Source organism: Capra hircus, chromosome 21 (assembly GCF_001704415.2).
Source record: "Capra hircus breed San Clemente chromosome 21, ASM170441v1, whole genome shotgun sequence".
Taxonomy (NCBI): Eukaryota; Metazoa; Chordata; class Mammalia; order Artiodactyla; family Bovidae; genus Capra; species Capra hircus.
The window spans coordinates 2022603-2039544 of record NC_030828.1 but is presented as its reverse complement, the minus strand read 5'-3'; the positions used below and the strand labels follow the sequence as shown (position 1 = coordinate 2039544).

At 51.0% G+C, this 16942-nt stretch overlaps 1 protein-coding gene across 1 annotated transcript in view; it reads left to right on the top strand.

Annotated features, from left to right (window-relative positions):
* ATP10A (ATPase phospholipid transporting 10A (putative)) overlaps positions 1-16942 on the top strand; it is a 183317-nt gene that overhangs the window by 87617 nt on the left and 78758 nt on the right. The gene's annotated exons all lie outside the window — the stretch shown is intronic.

The following is a 16942-nucleotide window of genomic DNA, read 5'->3' as shown; positions in this document are numbered from 1 at the left end:
AGGTTCCTGCACTGGTGAGACTGCTTCTGAGTGTCTGGCCCCCATGCATGTGAACAGAGCAGGGGTCCGCATCCCCCTCCGCGTGGTCATTGTGGTGTCCTGTGAACCAGGCCCACCGGGGTTCTTGGCCTTCCCCAGTCAAGAGAAAAAGAGGCCGGACACCAGCCAGTCTTCATTGGAGCCCCTGCTGCAGCAGTGAGGGCGAGAACAAGCAACAGGCCCCTCTGCTCCCCCGAGGGGTGCTGGGCAAGCTGGGCCCTGTACGTTACTTCCTGTGTGGGGGTGGGGGATGTGTCCAGGGTTCGGGCTGGAGCGTTAGCACAGGTGGTTTGCCAGCCCTTTGGTGGTGCTGTGTGCAGGGGCAGGCACAGTACCCTGCTTTTGTCCCAACCCCGTGTGTTGCTGTTGGCTCTTTAGACGTGGCAGTTGATTGGTGGTGGTTTTGGTTTTTTTGGTCTTTTTGCATCTTGTCCATAATCTGTCCCAACTGTGCATGCACACAGTTATGTTTGTAACTTACAGGTTCTTGATATTTTGTAGATTGAGGAAACATTTGTTTAGGTGCAGGCACTGCAGCGACGGGTCCCAGGCCCCAGCCTGTCTGTCTTGCAGGGAGTCTGTCTGTAAGGGGAGGGGAGCTCTGCTACACTGTTACCCACTTGGGTGTGGATGAAACCATGCTCTTGACATCTAAAACTGGGTTTAAACCATATTGAGATACACTGGGGCTTTCCCAGCAGTGCCAATGAGTAACCTGTGCTGCGGAAGACACTGGGATCCTACCTAGCGGGACTGATGGGTGTCGTCACCCAGCTGAGGTCAGGCTGAAGTTTGTTGGTTTCCAGTAGAGCCGCTTGCTAGGTAGCAGCTGTGACTGGATGCCTTCCCCTCTCTGCCCCCTCTAAAAATGTGTCATTGCTAGCGACCAGGAATCCTCCTCTTCCAGGGAGTGGACTCTGAGCTACATCTGTGTGGGTTTTTGTAAGTTTAGTCCTGGGCCTAAGCTTCAAAATCATTCTTTGTTGTATGCACACGCACACCTAATGCTAATGCAAACAAATGTCCTTGTGTGAGTCTTGTGTCTTTGAGAAAAAAGGAAAAAATTTACTCTGACGTACTTCTGACGAGTGACCTTTCAGTAGCTCCTCCTGCCGGTGATTAGACGTGGGCCCTTTTGGGTGGTGAAGGCGGCCAGCTTCAAAGGCCTACAGATCGAGGTTTGTTTTGGAAGGAACTTCAAATGGCTGCTTCAGTCATCTGTCCTTGGTCGAGCGTTCTGGAACCTTGACCATCAGGCGGGAAGTCTTGTGAGGACGGACTTTGTGAGGCTGCAAGGGCGAGACTGAGGGGCATCCACCCTCAGCACTGGAGACTTCCTGGAGGGTCCCGAGTGTGGCACCCTGAGTAGATAATGCTGCGGGCAGGCTCTGCAGCCCGAGGTGCGCAGGGAAGTTGTGCCCACAGGGTGGGGCCCCGGAGCTCGGGTAGGACTTCTGTCTCAAGCTCCAGAGAGACCGGAGCCTCGGGGGGCTTGGATTCAGGGAGGGGTGCCATCCCGCACATCATGCCCCCTGGGAAGCTGGGAGTCCGTGACGGCTGCCTGGCCACCTGTGGACAGGAGATGCTGGCCCCGCAGGCCCCGGGACCGGGTTGGGGGGCCCCGGTCAGTGGTCAGAGAGCTGTGACATTTCTCGTGAGGAGCCCGCCCACACCCCCAGCCCTGCGTGGTGGTCCCAGCGGGCAGCGTGTGCCAGGCCTCTCTGTCACTGCTGCTCCTGATTCTCTCGAGGGAGGCGCAGGGACCCCTGAGTCACCCAGATCCCCTGTGGCACACAGCGCAGCCCGGCCTCTGGCTTAGTGCGGTCGGAGGGCAGGCGGGGTGCAGGGCCACCCCCAGGGAGCCTGGGCCAGTGCTGCGGAAGGTTCCGGATGAGGAGGCCTGGGCTGTACGCTGTGCCGCCTCTGGGCTCGGGTGGGGGGCAGCGTGGCCATGCTCAGGTTGGGCAAGGTGAGTCTGGGGTCCCACGGTGGCAGCGCCATACAAGACCCACCTGGGCTTCCTGCCCAGTTTGGCGCATGTTCTTCTGACTCCACTCCTGTGGCCTGAGAGGCAAAAAAGATGTTTGCTTTTATTCTAAGCAGAGGCAGCCATTCCACTGATTGCAGCTTCAGAGAAAAGGTCCGCGCTGAGCTGCTGTGGCAGGAGCGGGCGGCCTGGATACCCCTCCTTCTCGTACCGGCCCACGGCCCCGAGGAGCGCTCTGCAACCCCCCCTTCCCCCGCCCCCAAGTCATGGCCCCTCTGCGCTGTACCCAGTCCCAGGCTGGCCACCCCCAGCCGTCTCCACCCGCGTACAGGGTACCCACTGGGCTGACCCTGCTGAGGGCAGAGAGCTGCCCCAGTCTGAAGCTTCTGCAGCGCTAGGCCTGACTCCCGCTGGGATGCAGCCCCTCATGAGTTGTCACCTCTGTGGGGACACCCAAGGCCCTTCTGTGCACGCACTCGGGCTGTCCCGTGGGGTCTATCCCAAATACGTGCCTCTGAAAGAGAGCACCTCCCCTCCCCTTGCCTGCTTTCAGAACTGGGAACTCTGCCGGTGACATGCCTGGGGCAGTGGTCCCTGCAGCTCACTTTGCCAGCGCTGAACCACTTTCTACTCTGGTTGACCCGGACCCACCCTGGGGGTGCATGGAACCCCAGCACTCTGCCTGCCTGGGGTGGGGGAAGGCTCTGGGCTATCCACGCTCCCCGAGGTTCCCAGGGCCCTGAGATGAGAACACTGCCTTCCTCTCTCGCAGAGGAGGTGGTGGGTCCGGAGAACTGGTTGGCCCCATCCTGGCTCATGGCCGCCCCTGAAGCCCCCTCCTGTGTCTCTGCAGCTCCAGATCCTGCGCTCAGCCTGTGGGGGCTGGACCCACACTCCCCAGATGGCGCCTGGCAGGCCCTGCTCGCGCCTTCCTGGTGCTGCAGAGGGTCCGGCACGTCTCTCCCCTGAGGTCGGCCCTGGGTGCACTGGTGGCTGCAGTGCCAGAGCGGGAGTCACAGCCAAGTGACCTTGCAGCCTTCACCCTGGTGCCCGGCTCGAAAGCCCATGGCGACCAGGCATTTTAGGGCATCGCGGTGAAGTGAAGGGACAGCTCCCCAGGCCAGAACTTCATGAAGGAAACTGATCACTGTCCAAATACCCGACTAGAGTGTGCTCTGTGGTGGAGCAGCCGGGCTAAGGAAACTGCTGATACCAAGAAGCTAGGGGCAGAACGCGCGGCGTGTTTGTCTGTATGTGTCTCTCTGTACAAATGCACAGGTACAGGAGACAGAATTGTGCACGCACACTTGTATCTGGGGGCTCCATTCAAGGTTTGATTGGTGGGAGTTCTGCTGCTTTGATGTGTTGGCAAAAACCTCGCCAGGTTTTTGGGGGGTCTTTGAGGTGTGCCCCTCACCAGGCCATGGCCCTCGTCCCTCACTTTGCTCCAGGAGGCCTGCTTGAGCACGGGGTCCTGGGCAGGCCAGAGGACAGTGACCTCTGGGGTTCTGGGGCTGCGAGAAGGCTCTGCCTCTGAAGGGTCCATGTGCTGATGGGGAGCCGGGAGGACCACCCCCCCACACACACACACACAGGGGGTGGGGTCCACGTTGATGAGGAGCTGGGAGGACCCCCCCACACTCACACAGACACACACACGGGGGTGGGGTCCAGGTGCTGGTGAGGAGCCAGGAGGACCTCCCACCGACACACACACACATACACACACACACACACACGAGGTGGGGTCCAGGTGCTGGTGAGGAGCCAGGAAGACCACCCCCCCCACACACACACACACACACGGGGTGGGGTCCAGGTGTTGAGGAGGAGCTGGGAGGACCACTCTTCCCGCCCTGCCCACACCCCTCCTCCCCCCAACACACACCCAGGGTGGGACCCAGGTGGTGAGGAGCTGGGAGGACCCCCCCCACACACACACACACAGACACACACACAGGGGGTGGGGTCCAGGTGTTGATGGGGAGCCGGGAGGACCCGCAGGCACTGAAAGGCCCCTTCTTGTGCAGACGCGGCACTCTGTGTGCTGGGCACCATGATGAAGGCAGAAAGCACTCCCCCACTTGGGGCCGGCAGGCTCGGTGAGCTGCGCTATGGCTAGGGTGCGGTCACATGAGGCTGCGGCCTGACTGAAGCTGCCGAGGCGCCTCCCACCCTCCCGGCCAGGGCGCCCCTGCCCTGCCCGCGCTCCTTAGGCGGTGACCCCAGGCCTGCGCTCCTCTGCGTGTGTCAGCCCTGCCTGCCCTGTTCTCCCAAAACTCTCTAAGGAAAACCCAGTTACAGGCGAGGCACGCAGGGCTGGGGAAGCCTACTACAGGTTCCAGCCCCTCAGTCCACAGAGTAGAAGTGATGCCGACCATCTGTGGCCTGCAAAGCGGCACGTGTCTTCCTGACATGCCAGCTTTTCACCCGACAGGTGGTGGCTGGCTCGCCCCACCCTGTCTTCCTGACTCAGAGGAGAGCCCTGTTATAGGAGGGGCCACGGTCCTCAGAGGGGCTGGGAAGGAACATGCTGTGGGCAGTTGGTCCATGAAGGTGGCCTGGGCAGCCTTGGCCACAGGGAGTGCTGTGGAGAGCAGGCTTTGGGTTTTGCACTTCCTGGCTGGTGACCCAAGAGGGTCATATAATCTCTCAGGTCTCAGTTTTAGCACCTGCAAGATGGGCGCAGTATCAAGTCCTCCTCCCCTCCTGCCCCTGCCCGTGGCTGCCCTGGAAGGCCTCTGAGGGGGGCACGTGCAGCCCCTGTGGGCCTCTGCGTGCAGAAGAGCCTCATAATACACCCAACAGGTCTGTCCCAAGTGGGAGGCATTGCTTTGGGCTCAATGAGTCCAGAACGGCGGGAGAAAGCTGGAGAGCTGAGTGCTGGTGGGGGTTGTGTGGGGTCCTGAGGAGGCCTGGGTGCGACGTGGAGTCCAGGCCTGTGGGTCTGGGATGTGGGGTCTGCAGCTTTAACCTGCCTCCCTGGTTCAGGAGCACAGGAGTGGGTTGGACACACAGCATCCTGGGGGCTGCTCCTGACTGCTTCACAGGGCAGGGCTACATGCTTGAGAGGGGAAGCCCCAGTTTTTAGAAGGAATCCTTGTTCACATACCCAGCTATTGGCAGGTGCTCTACAGAGGAAGGGAGGATGCTGGCCTCACATGCTGGGGACTGTTAGGTTCTACCGGCAGCCCAGGAGCTGCGGTGCTGAGCTCAGCAGACGCGACGCCCTGTGCTGCAGTGCCAATGGCATCACCAGGGTCCACAGAACCGCCAGGGCTTTCTGGAAATGTTGTTCGTTGTTCAGTTGCCCAGTTGTGTCCAACTCTGTGTGACCCCATGGACTGCAGTGCTCCAGGCCTCCCTGTCCCTCACCGTCTCCGAGAGTTTGCTGAAGTTCCTGTCCATTGCGTTGGTGAAGCCATCCAACCATCTCATCGTCTGATGCCCTTTCTCCTTCTGCCCTGGTGCCCTGATCTTTCTCAGTATCAGCGACTTTTCCCATGAGTTGGCTCTTCTCATCAGGTCACCAAAATACTGGAGCTTCAGCTTCAGCATCAGTCCTTCCAATATTCAGGATTGGTTTCTTTAAGATTGACTGGTTTGATCTCCTCACTGTCCAAGGGACTCTCAGGAGTCTTCTCCAGCACCACAGTTTGAAGGCATCAATTGTTCAGCACTCTGCCTTCTTTATGGCTGAGCTTTTACAATTGTACATGACAACTGGGAAGACCATAATCTTGACTATATGAACCTTTATTGGCAAAGTGATGTGTTTGCTTTTTAACACAGTCTAGGTTTGTCGTAGCTTTCTTGCCAAGCAGCAATCATCTCCTGATTTTATGGGTGCAGTCATCATCCGTGGTGATTTTAGAGCGTAAGAGGAAATCTGTCACTGCTTCTACCTTTTCCCCTTCTGTTTGCCATGAAGCAATGGGGCCAGATGCCATGATCTGTTTAGTTTTAAGCCAGCTTTTTCACTCTCTTCCTTCATCGTCATCAAGAGGTTCTTTACTTCCTCTTCACTTCCTGCCATTAGAGTGGTATCGTTCACATATCTGAGGTTGTTCACTTCAACAGTACGTGAACCATGAACTTCTAGATGTTCAAGTTGGATTTAGAAAAGGTAGAGGAACCAGAGATCAAATTGCCAACATCAGTTGGATCATAGAAAAAGCAAGAGAATTCCAGAAAAATGTCTACTTCTGCTTTATTGATTACGCCAAAGTCTTTGACTGTGTAGATCACAACAAACTGTGGAAAATTCTTCAAGAGATGGAAATACCAGACCACCTACCTTACCTGCCTCCTGAGAAATCTGGTTGCAGGTCAAGAAACAACACTTAGAACTGGACATGGGGTAACAGACTAGTTCCAAATTGGGAAAGTAGTACATTAAGGCTGTATATTGTCACCCTGCTAATTTAACTTATATACAGAGTACATCATGCAAAATGTCGGCTTGGATGAAGCACTAGCTGGGATCAAGATTGCCAGAAGAAATATCAATAACCTCAAATATGCAGATGACACCACCCTATGGGCAGAAAGTAAAGAGGAACTAAAGAGACTCTTGATGAACGTGAAAGAGGAGAGTGAAAAAGCTGGCTTAAAACTCAGTATTAAAAAAACTAAGATCATGGCATCCAGTCCCATTACTTCATGGCAAATAGATGGAGAAACAATGGAAACAGTGGCAGACTTTATTTTCTTGGGCTCCAGAATCACTGCAAATGGTGATTTTAGCCATGAAATTAAAAGACACTTGCTCTTTGGAAGAAAAGTTATGACCAACCTAGACAGCATATTAAAAAGCAGAGATGTTACTTTGCCAACAAAGGTCTGTCTAGTCAAAGCTACGGTTTTTCCAGTAGTCATGTATGGATGTGAGAGTTGGACTATAAAGATAGCTGAGGGCCAAAAAATTGATGCTTTTGAACTGTGGTGTTGGAGAAGACTCTTGAGAGTCCCTTGGACTGCAATGAGATCCAACCAGTCCATCCTAAAGGAGATCAGTCCTGAATATTCATTGGACAGACTGATGCTAAAGATGAAGCTCCAATACTTTGGCCACCTGATGCGAAGAACTGACTCAGTAGAAAACACCCTGATCCTGGGGGAGACTGAAGGTGGGAGGAGAAGGGGATGACAGGATAAGATGGTTGAATGGCATCACCAACTTGATGGACCTGAATTTCCGGGAGTTGATGATGTACAGTGAAGCCTGGCGTGCTGCAGTCCAACGGGTCGTGAAGTGTTGGACATGACTGAGCGAGTGAATGAAACTGAAGGTTGTTGATGTTTCTCCTGCCTATCTTAATTCCAGCTTGTAACTCATCCAGTCCAGTCTTTCTCATGATGTGCTGAGCGTATAAGTTAAACAAACAAGGTGACAGCAGACAGCTCTGTCGTACTCCTTTCTCAGTCCTGAACCAATTGGATGTTCCATACAGGCAGGGTTCTAACTGTTGCTTCCTGACCTGCATACAGGTTTCTCAGGAGACAAGTAAGATGGTCTGGTATTCCCTTCTCTTTGAGAGTTTTCCACAGTTTGTTGTGATTCGCACAGTCAAAGGCCTTAGCATAGTTGATGAAACAGAGGTAGACGGTTTTCTGGAATTCCTTTGCTTTCTCTGTGATCCAAAAAACGTTGGCAATTTCATCTCTGGTTCCTCTGTCTTTCCTAAACCCAGCTTGGACGTCTGGAAGTTCCTGTTTCATGTAATGCTGAGGCCTAGCATGCAAGATTTTAAGCATGATCTTACTATGGGAGAGATGAGTGCAATTGTCCGATGGTTAGCACATTCTTTGGTACTACACTTCTTGGGAGTTGGGATAAGGACTGACCTTTTCCAGTCCTGTGGCCACTGCTGGGTCTTCCAGATTTGCTGACATATTGAGTGCAGCAGTTTGATAGCATCATCTTGTAGGGATTTTAATAGCTCTGCTGGACTGCCATCACATCCACTAGCTTTATTGACAGCAGTGCTTCCTGAGACCCTCCTGATTTCACACTCCACAATGTCTGATTGTGGGTGACTGACCACACCATTGCCTTATCCAATTCATTAAGATAGTTTTTGTACAGTTTTTCCATGTATTCTTTCCATCTCTTCTTGATCTCTTCAGCATCTCTCATTTCTGGAGATGCTTCACCTCAAATCCTAGGATGGCTGTAAAGGCCAAGCTTGCAGAGGAAAATAATCGAGAAACAAGACTTTATTTAAGTCTGCAGCCTCCTCTCAGGCATGTGCCGGTCATGCTGCAGAGCTGTCCTCTGCAGCTGGCAGGCTGGAGCTGGGAGCTCTTGGGCCGCTCGAATCTGAGGGCAGTGCCCAGTGGTTTCCAGTGTCACAGATGGGGCATCCTTGGCAGTGACCCATGTGTCTCAGCTGTCAGACATTAAGGATGGCTAAGATCACCAGATACGGCATCCTTGTTTCTGGAAGCCCACCATGCACCAGTGTTTACATCGGAAAAACTATCATATTTGCGTGTAATTCCTGGTGTTCCTAGGTCCTGGTCCAGAGGTTGGTGGGTGGAATCTTAGGCCAGGGAGAAATGCAGAGTACCAGGCCTGTCAGCCCCACAGAGGTACGATCTCATTTTGACAACATCACTGGGGGATTCAGGTCTGAGAAGCCAAGTGGTACTGATTTGCATGTGGAAGTACTTAGTTTTCTATTTTTATTTCCTCTGTTTTCCAACCCGAGTAGGATAATAATCAGTTTCTGTGTTCCTCTTGTTCTCCTGATGGAAGCAGATATTTCAGTAATTCACTAATTGACACTTTCTTTTGAGTCACAGATACAGATCACCTTCCGCAAAAGATGTGCCAGTGAGTGCCTCCGATGAGTGAGTGCCATGAGTGAATGATAGATGGTGTTTCAGAGGTGCTGTTTGCACAGCTTCTTTGGTCCGTGGGCCGGAGCCCCTGCTGGCCTGACCTGCTCTGCCCCCAGCTCTGAGCAGCGCCTTCTGGGCTCAGCCCTGGCACAGCGAGTGCGGGGCCCTGGGCTTCCTGCCCTGGCAGCCTGTCCCTACCCTTCCTTGGTGAGGGGGCCGTCTGCGGAGTCCTGGGGCCGCTCCTCCCGGAGCCGATGCTGCTGGTCAGGGCGCTACTTCCCCCGCCTGCCTGCTGCTGCCTCCTCCGAAGGGACACTTTCTGACGCACCAGGGCTTTTTTAAAAATTCATTTTGTATTGAAGGATAATCGCTCTACAGAATTCTGTTTTCTGTCAGACCTCAACATAGGTATACATGTGTCCCCTCCCTCCTGAACCCCCTCCCATCTCCCACCCCATCCCACCCCTCTAGGTTGACAGAGCCCCTGTTTGAGTTTCCTCAGACATACAGCAAATTCCCGTTGGCCGTCTGTTTTACATGTGGGAATGTAAGTTTCCCTGTGCTTTGAGGCGGCATTCCCAGCACGTCCCAGGCCTCCTTGCTTGGTGCCCCAGGTCCTCCCCGAGGTGTGCCCTGCAGTCCTGTGGGCTTCCTCTGCTCATGGTTCCCACCTCCTTTCAGGTTCTGCCCGTGGGCGGAATTTTGAATACCAGCTCTGTCCTCTGAGGCCTCCAGAAATATTGCAACACAAGACTGTTAATACAATGTATAACAAGCATTCTTGGCTTTTAAAGTTTAGAATGTAAGGACAAGCTATAGGCACACGGCACACCCTTGTGACCAACATGAATGCACGTGTGTGTGTGTGTGTGCGCGTGCACGCACAGGCAGACACACAGAGACCTGCAGTCTTCCCATCATGAGGTCCTGCCCCCAGAATCAGTACTTCTACCAGCTAGGTCAGCTGAATCTGAAAGGTGAGACCTTTGGCAGAGACCACCAAAGGCAGAACTGCTTACAGAAACTGTGTCCTTCCCAACTCTTGCCTGTTTTACACTGAGTGCTCTCAGGGCCGTGAGACTGTTTCTGAACAGTGTCTTACTTAGGTCCTGGGTCTTCCTGGTGGCTCAGACGGGAAAGAATCTGCTTGGACACAACTCAGTGACTAACGCTTTTACTTTCACTAGGTCTCTGGGAGTGCTCAGAAAAAGTGGCAGACCCTAAAAGGTCATGGTGCATTGTATTAGGGCTCTCCAAAGAAACAGAACCGATAGGCTAGATGACAGATAGGTGAATAATTAACCACCACCTGCATTCACTTCATATCTTGCGGGTTTCCCTTGGAGAGAGTGTGAACAGTAAAAAGGCAAACGGAGGCGGTTCTAGAACTCGTGCTTCAGTCCTGACCCCCACCCCCACCCCCACCCCTTTGAGCATGAACTCTTCTGCTTCTGACCTTGATTGATGGCCTGGGTGAGAGGACTCTGTCCTGGGGTCTTGCAGGAGGAGGTCTGGAGAGGTGGATGGGGGTGGAGTTGTGAACAGATTCAGGGGTCAGTGATGCCGGTGGGAGGGGTGTGGGAGCATGACGTGTTCTCAAGACCTTCACCAAGTCACTCACCCAAGCCATTTAGAAGTGGGCATCATTGTACCCTGAGGTCTCCAAGGCCCCTCTTGCCCCTGCTCTGAGACTGCCTTCTGTGACAAAGGGCAGGGACCCTATAGTGCTGTGGGTGGAGAGACAACAGGAATGGGCAGGCAGCTGTGCCCTGGGCATGACCCGTCCAGCTCCAGTGCCCGCTGGTGTGTTTTCTGGGTGCCAGGACCCCAGCATGGCCTCTCGGGTGACCCCCAGTGACCCAGGGGGTTTGGGTCAATCGCTTCTTCCGCTTAACAAAGGCAGCAGCTGCGACAAGGGATGCTGCAGCCTGTTGCTGCTTGGAGTGCGATGCGAGGCCTGATACACCAGGCCCTGGCCTCTGGTCGAGACAGGCCTCACCTGCCTCCTCATGCCGGTCAGAGGCCCAGCTTTGTCAGGAACAGAGCAGCGGAAGGTGGAGCTGGGCGGGGGAGATTTAAGTTAAACGTGGGCGACATGCGCCTGCATAAAGAAGCCAGCAGTGTGTGCTCCCTGGTGTGGCGGCTGCGGGCAGGAGCCCCTGGGCCACTTCAGAAGCCCTGGGCTCGGGGGCAGCGCTGTCAGCCCCAGCGGTGAGCTGAGCTGCTCACAGCAGAGGACGGGTGGGGATGGATGGGTGGTGGCCCAGAGGGGTCCGTGCCCAGAGGAGGGGCACCGTGGATGTCTCGGGAGCTTCCTCCAGGAAGGAAGGCCTGGGAGCCTCTGCAGGGTTCTTTCTGGGGCCCTGTCACTCCGCGTGCCGTCTCCCCTCCGGGAGGGGTGCCTTGGCTGGACCCCCATGGGCCTTCACTGCCTTGCTTACAGGGAGACCACTCACACCTGATGCCCTGTTCATTCTCACCCGTGAGGCAGCGTTACCATCATGCCCACTTCACGTGACGGAAGCAGAATCCTGGAAAGATGCTGTGATCCGCTGGCAGGCACTCGATTGGTGCAGGAGAGATTTGAGGTTCCCATGTGGACTTCACGAGCCCTTTGTCCTCCCAGAGGGGTCACTGGTTCCCAAACTTGGTCACTCCCCTTCGTTGCTGACCAATGCCTGCAAACGGCTATGTATGCTTGTCAGTTTACTTATAAGTCCAATTCTGTGTATTGAGTTGAACCGTTGCTGTTGTGTGGGGCAAATTACAACTGTAGTAATGCCTTAGGGGCATCATAGAATACAGAGGATAAATATTTCAGGATGAGATTTAAAAGGAGGATAAATATTTCAGGATGATGTTATAAAGGAGTCTCCACAGCACTTCTGGTCCTCACTTGCGGCCGTGCGGTGACTCTCGCTGGAGGCCGATGCTGGTAGAGAGCCTGTGTGAGACTGGCGTCCCTGTCACTGGTGGACCATACACGTCTGTGACAGGAGCAATCAGAGACCTGTGATCAGCTCCTTGCAAAAGAGGACATCTGTCTGAGTGCCAGGCACCCCCTGTCTTCCTTCTGCTTTGCACCTCTCCTTGCCTTTGATCTAGAGGAACCAGGTTCACTACCTGACTGTGCATGTGAGGGAACCTGATGGGGATTAAGTGCCTTGCACCACCAGCTGACTGCTCAGCAGGAGCTGAGGGTTTCCATCCTACGCCCTAGAGGAAAGATCCAGAAGTGCCCCTATTGCCCCCAGGGGCAGGGGGAGCAGGGAGGAGAGTTGCTGTTTGACTTCAGATCCTTGGATAAGGAAGAGGATTCTTTTCCTTGTTCAGGTTTTTCCAGCTGATGAGGATTATAGTCAGAAGGAGAGTGAGTGTTGCTAGCCCGTTAAGTCAGTATAAGCCCCGAGGCCGCTGCTGTTGACCTGCTTGACACCAGTGTTGCCGGGCGGAGGTGTGGAGGAGGCGCGTGAGAGCAGCATGCGTGGCACAGTTGTTCTTTGTCACCGGGGCCCCGTCTCCACTCCTTTGAGCCTTTCACCCCACTGACCTCAGGGGCAAAAGGGAGCATGTGGAGGGGATGATGCTTTGAAGAAACTGGACTTCCTGCCTCACTCTGCGGGGCCAGCTCCATGCCCGGTGGGCGTCCCAGTTTCTTCATCTGTGCCAAGTGGGTAAAAAATGCTCTCCTGGTCATGCTGTTGTAGGAACTGGAGACAAATTAAGACCTGGTTCTTGGCTTGCAACACGTCCTCAGCAAAAGAGAGGGCGCTATTTGGGTGCTAAGCAGATCTGCGCTGTGGGTGTTCTTGAGGGTCAGAAGTGAGTGGGAGCTGAGCTAAGCCTCCAGTTACAGAAAGGTTTGGAGGGACACGGAGAGTAGGCTGAAGCTGGTGGTGGAGACGCGGGGAGCACGGTGCTTGAAGGAAGCTGGAGGGCTGGTCCCGGAAGAAGGGTATCCCGGGGCTCAGGGACAGGGAGTTGCTGAGGGTGGCCTGGCTGTCTGTGGTCATCTGGGATGCGTCACGCTTACCAGCTGCTGATATTCAAGAAGTGAACAAATAAGCTCATGTTAAATGAATGATCTAGAATTGGAATGATGCCAAGTCCCAGTGAAAATAATTTATTTCAAGAATTCCATGTACTGGCAACTTAGGCTTGTAAAAGTAAAGCCCTTGATCAGGGCAGGTTCATTTTGTTGGAGAATGAAGTAAGTGTAGTTATTTTCTTTCAGAAACAAGTTTCTCCTTTCCTAAAATGAAAAGTATCCTTAGAGAAGTCAGATGACAGTATAGTACCTAAAGGACAGGCAACTGATTAAGTGGTTATTTTTACCTACTCTAAAAGACTCCTTCAAAAAATTAAAAATCAGAGAAAGTTACTATGCCAAACCTCTTCTGGAGAAGGCAATGGCACCCCACTCCAGTACTCTTGCCTGGAAAATCCCATGGACAGAGGAGCCTGGTAGGCTGCAGTCCATGGGGTCGCTAAGAGTCAGACACGACTGAGTGACTTCACTTTCACTTTTCACTTTCATGCACTGGAGAAGGAAATGGCAACCCACTCCAGTGTTCTTGCCTGGAGAATCCCAGGGACGGGGGAGCCTGGTGGGCTGCCATCTATGGGGTCACACAGAGTCGGACACGACTGAAGCGACTTAGCAGTAGCACTATGCCACTAGAAAAAGAAAATCCCCAGTTTTTGCTATTTAATTATCAGTTGTAAACTCTGCCCTTTCATTTCAAAAACGGCTTCACTGAGGTGCAATCAACATATGTTATATGTTGATGTTATATGTTATATGATGTTATGACATATATATATATTGTACATATTTAAATTGAACAATTTGAGTTTTGACAACATATGTTTATACCAGGGAAATGATCACCACAGTCAAGTTAGTGGACACATCGTCACTCCTAGAAGTTTTAATCTGTCTTTCCCATCCCTCCCTGAGTTCCTAGACCACCATTAATCTTTTAGTCATTATTGATCATTTTGGACTTTCTAGAGAATTACAAATGGAAACATAGAGTGTGTACTTTTTATTCTGGCCTTTTCCTCTTAGTACAGATATTTTGAGATTGATCCAAGTTGCTGTGTAATAATAACTTGTCTCTCTTCATTGCTAGTAGTGTTCCTTTATGTAGATGTGTGTCAACTAGATACCTTGATGCATTCATCTGTTGATAGACATTTGATTTGTTTATTGTTTCTGGTAGTTACAAATCAAGGTGCTGTGAAAAGTCATGTTTGGGTCTTTGTATGGAAATGTGCTTTCGTTTTTCTTAGGTAAATAAAATACGCAAGAGTGGAGTGGCACGATTTTATGGTAAGTGTATGTTACCATGTTAACTTAGAACTGCTGACTATTAATTGCTTTCCCAAGTGACTGCACCGTTTTGTTTCCACATGAGCGGGTGTTAGAATTCTGGTTCCTCCACATTTGGTGTGGTGAGTGTCAGCCAGTATTTTTGTTTTTCTTATGCTAAAATGTGTATAACATGAAAGTGTCATTTTTGCTGTTTTTTAAATGTACAGTTTAATGGCATAAATTTCACTCAGTGTTCTACAAACATCACCACTATCTAGTTCCACAACTTTTCATCACCCCAGACCGAGCTCTGTAATCATTAAGCTGTACCTTGCTACGCTCCCAGTCCCTGGAAACTTTTATCTGTCTTCTGCCTAGATAGTTTACCTATTCTAATTCTAAATATTTTGTATTAATGGACTAATACAATATCTGTCCTTTTCTGTCACTTATTTTACTTACTGTTAGGTTTCAGGTTTCATCCATATTGTAGCATATATCTGAACTTAGTTCCTTTTTATGACTGTAATGGATCATGGAAAAAGCAAGAGAGTTCCAGAAAAACATCTGTTTCTGCTTTATTGACTGTGCCAAAGCCGTTGACTGTGTGGATCACAATCAACTGTGGAAAATTCTGAAAGAGATGGGAATACCAGGCCATCTGACCTGCCTCTTGAGAAACCTACAAGCAGGTCAGGAAGCAACAGTTAGAACTGGACATGGAACAACAGACTGGTTCCAAATAGGAAAAGGAGGACGTCAAGGCTGTTTATTGTCACCCTGCTTATTTAACTTCTATGCAGGGTACATCATGAGAAATGCTGGACTGTAAGAAGCATAAGCTGGAATCAAGATTGCCGGGAGAAATATCAAGAACCTCAGATATGCAGATGACACCACCCTTATGGCAGAAAGTGAAGAGGAACTCAAAAGCCTCTTGATGAACGTGAAAGAGGAGAGTGAAAAAGTTGGCTTAAAGCTCAACATTCAGAAAACGAAGATCATGGCATCTGGTTCCATCACTTCATGGGAAATAGATGGGGAAACAGTGGAAACAGTGTCAGACTTTATTTTGGGGGGCTCCAAAATCACTGCAGATGGTGACTGCAGCCATGAAATTAAAAGACGCTTACTCCTTGGAAGGAAAGTTATGACCAACCTAGATAGCATATTAAAATGCAGAGACATTACTTTGCCAACAAAGGTCCATCTAGTCAAGGATGTGGGTTTTCCAGTGGTCACGTATGGATGTAGGAGTTGGACTGTGAAGAAAGCTGAGTGCTGAAGAATTGATGCTTTTGAACTGTGGTGTTGAAGACTCTTGAGAGTCCCTTGGACTGCAAGGAGATCCAACCAATCCATTCTGAAGGAGATCAGCCCTGGGATTTCTTTGGAAGGAATGATGCTAAAGCTGAAACTTCAGTACTTTGGCCACCTCATGCAAAGAGTTGACTTATTGGAAAACACTCTGATGCTGGGAGGGATTGGAAGCAGGAGGAAAAGGGGGCGACATTAGAGTATGAGATGGCTGGATGGCATCACTGACTTGATGGGCATGAGTTCGAATGAACTCTGGGAGTTGGTGATGGACAGGGAGGCGTGGCGTGCTGCAATACATGGGGTTTCAAACAGTCGGAGACGACTGAGTGACTGAACTGAGTATTCCATTGTTTGCCTTCGATATATAGCACTGTTTGTTCATTTGCTGATGTCACATGGGTTGTTTCTACTGTTTGGCTATGGTGAATAGCGCTGCAGTGAACAGTGGTTTGCTAGTATCTCTTTCAGTCTGGGTTTCCATTTCCTTTGGGTTTATTCTTAGATGTGGAGTTGCTAGGCCATGTGGTGATTATACTGGCAGGGGAGCATGGCAGGCCACAGTCCATGGGGTCACAAAGAGTCTGAGACAGCTGACCACAAGCACACACACACGGCAATTCTATGTTTAGATTTCTGAGGAACCACCAAACTCTTGTTCCACAGTGACTGCAAATTTTACATTCTCAACAGAAATGTATAGGGATTCCAATTTCTCTAGATCTTTGCCCATATTTGTTGTTTTCCTTAAAAAAATGATAGCCATCTTAGTAGGTATGAAGTGGTATTGCATTGAGCTTTTGATTTCCATCTTCCTAATGACTAGTGATATTAAGCATCTTTTAATGTGCTTATCGACCGTTTGTATATATTCTGTGGATAGTTGTCTGCTCAGATTCTTTGCCCATTTTTTAAAGAGGTGATTATTTTTGTTTCTCAGTTTTGATTTGCATATTCTGGATATTAAACCTTTATCAGATGTATGATTGCAAATACTTTCTTTTACTCTGTAGGTTGTCTTTTCAGTTCAATGATAATGTTCTTTCATTCACAAATTTTAAAATTTTGATGAAGTCCATTTTATCAATCTTTCCTTCTCTTCCTTGTTCTTTTGTTATCATATCTAAGAATTCATTGCCAAATGTAAGATCGGGGAGAATTATCCCCGTGTTTTCGTCTAAGAATGTTATGGTCTTATTTTTCTATTTAGATCACTGATCCTTTTTGAGTTAATTTTTGTATGTAGTGTGATATAGGGGTCCAACTTCTTTTTTTTTTTTTTGGCATGAGGACACCCAGCACCATCTACTGAAGAGATGAAGAGACCAGTTTTTCATATTGGATGAATTTGGCATTCATTTCAAAAAGTATTTGACCTTACATACAAGGGTTTTTTTCTGGACTCTCCATTCTGTTGACCTGTTAGTCTGCCTTTA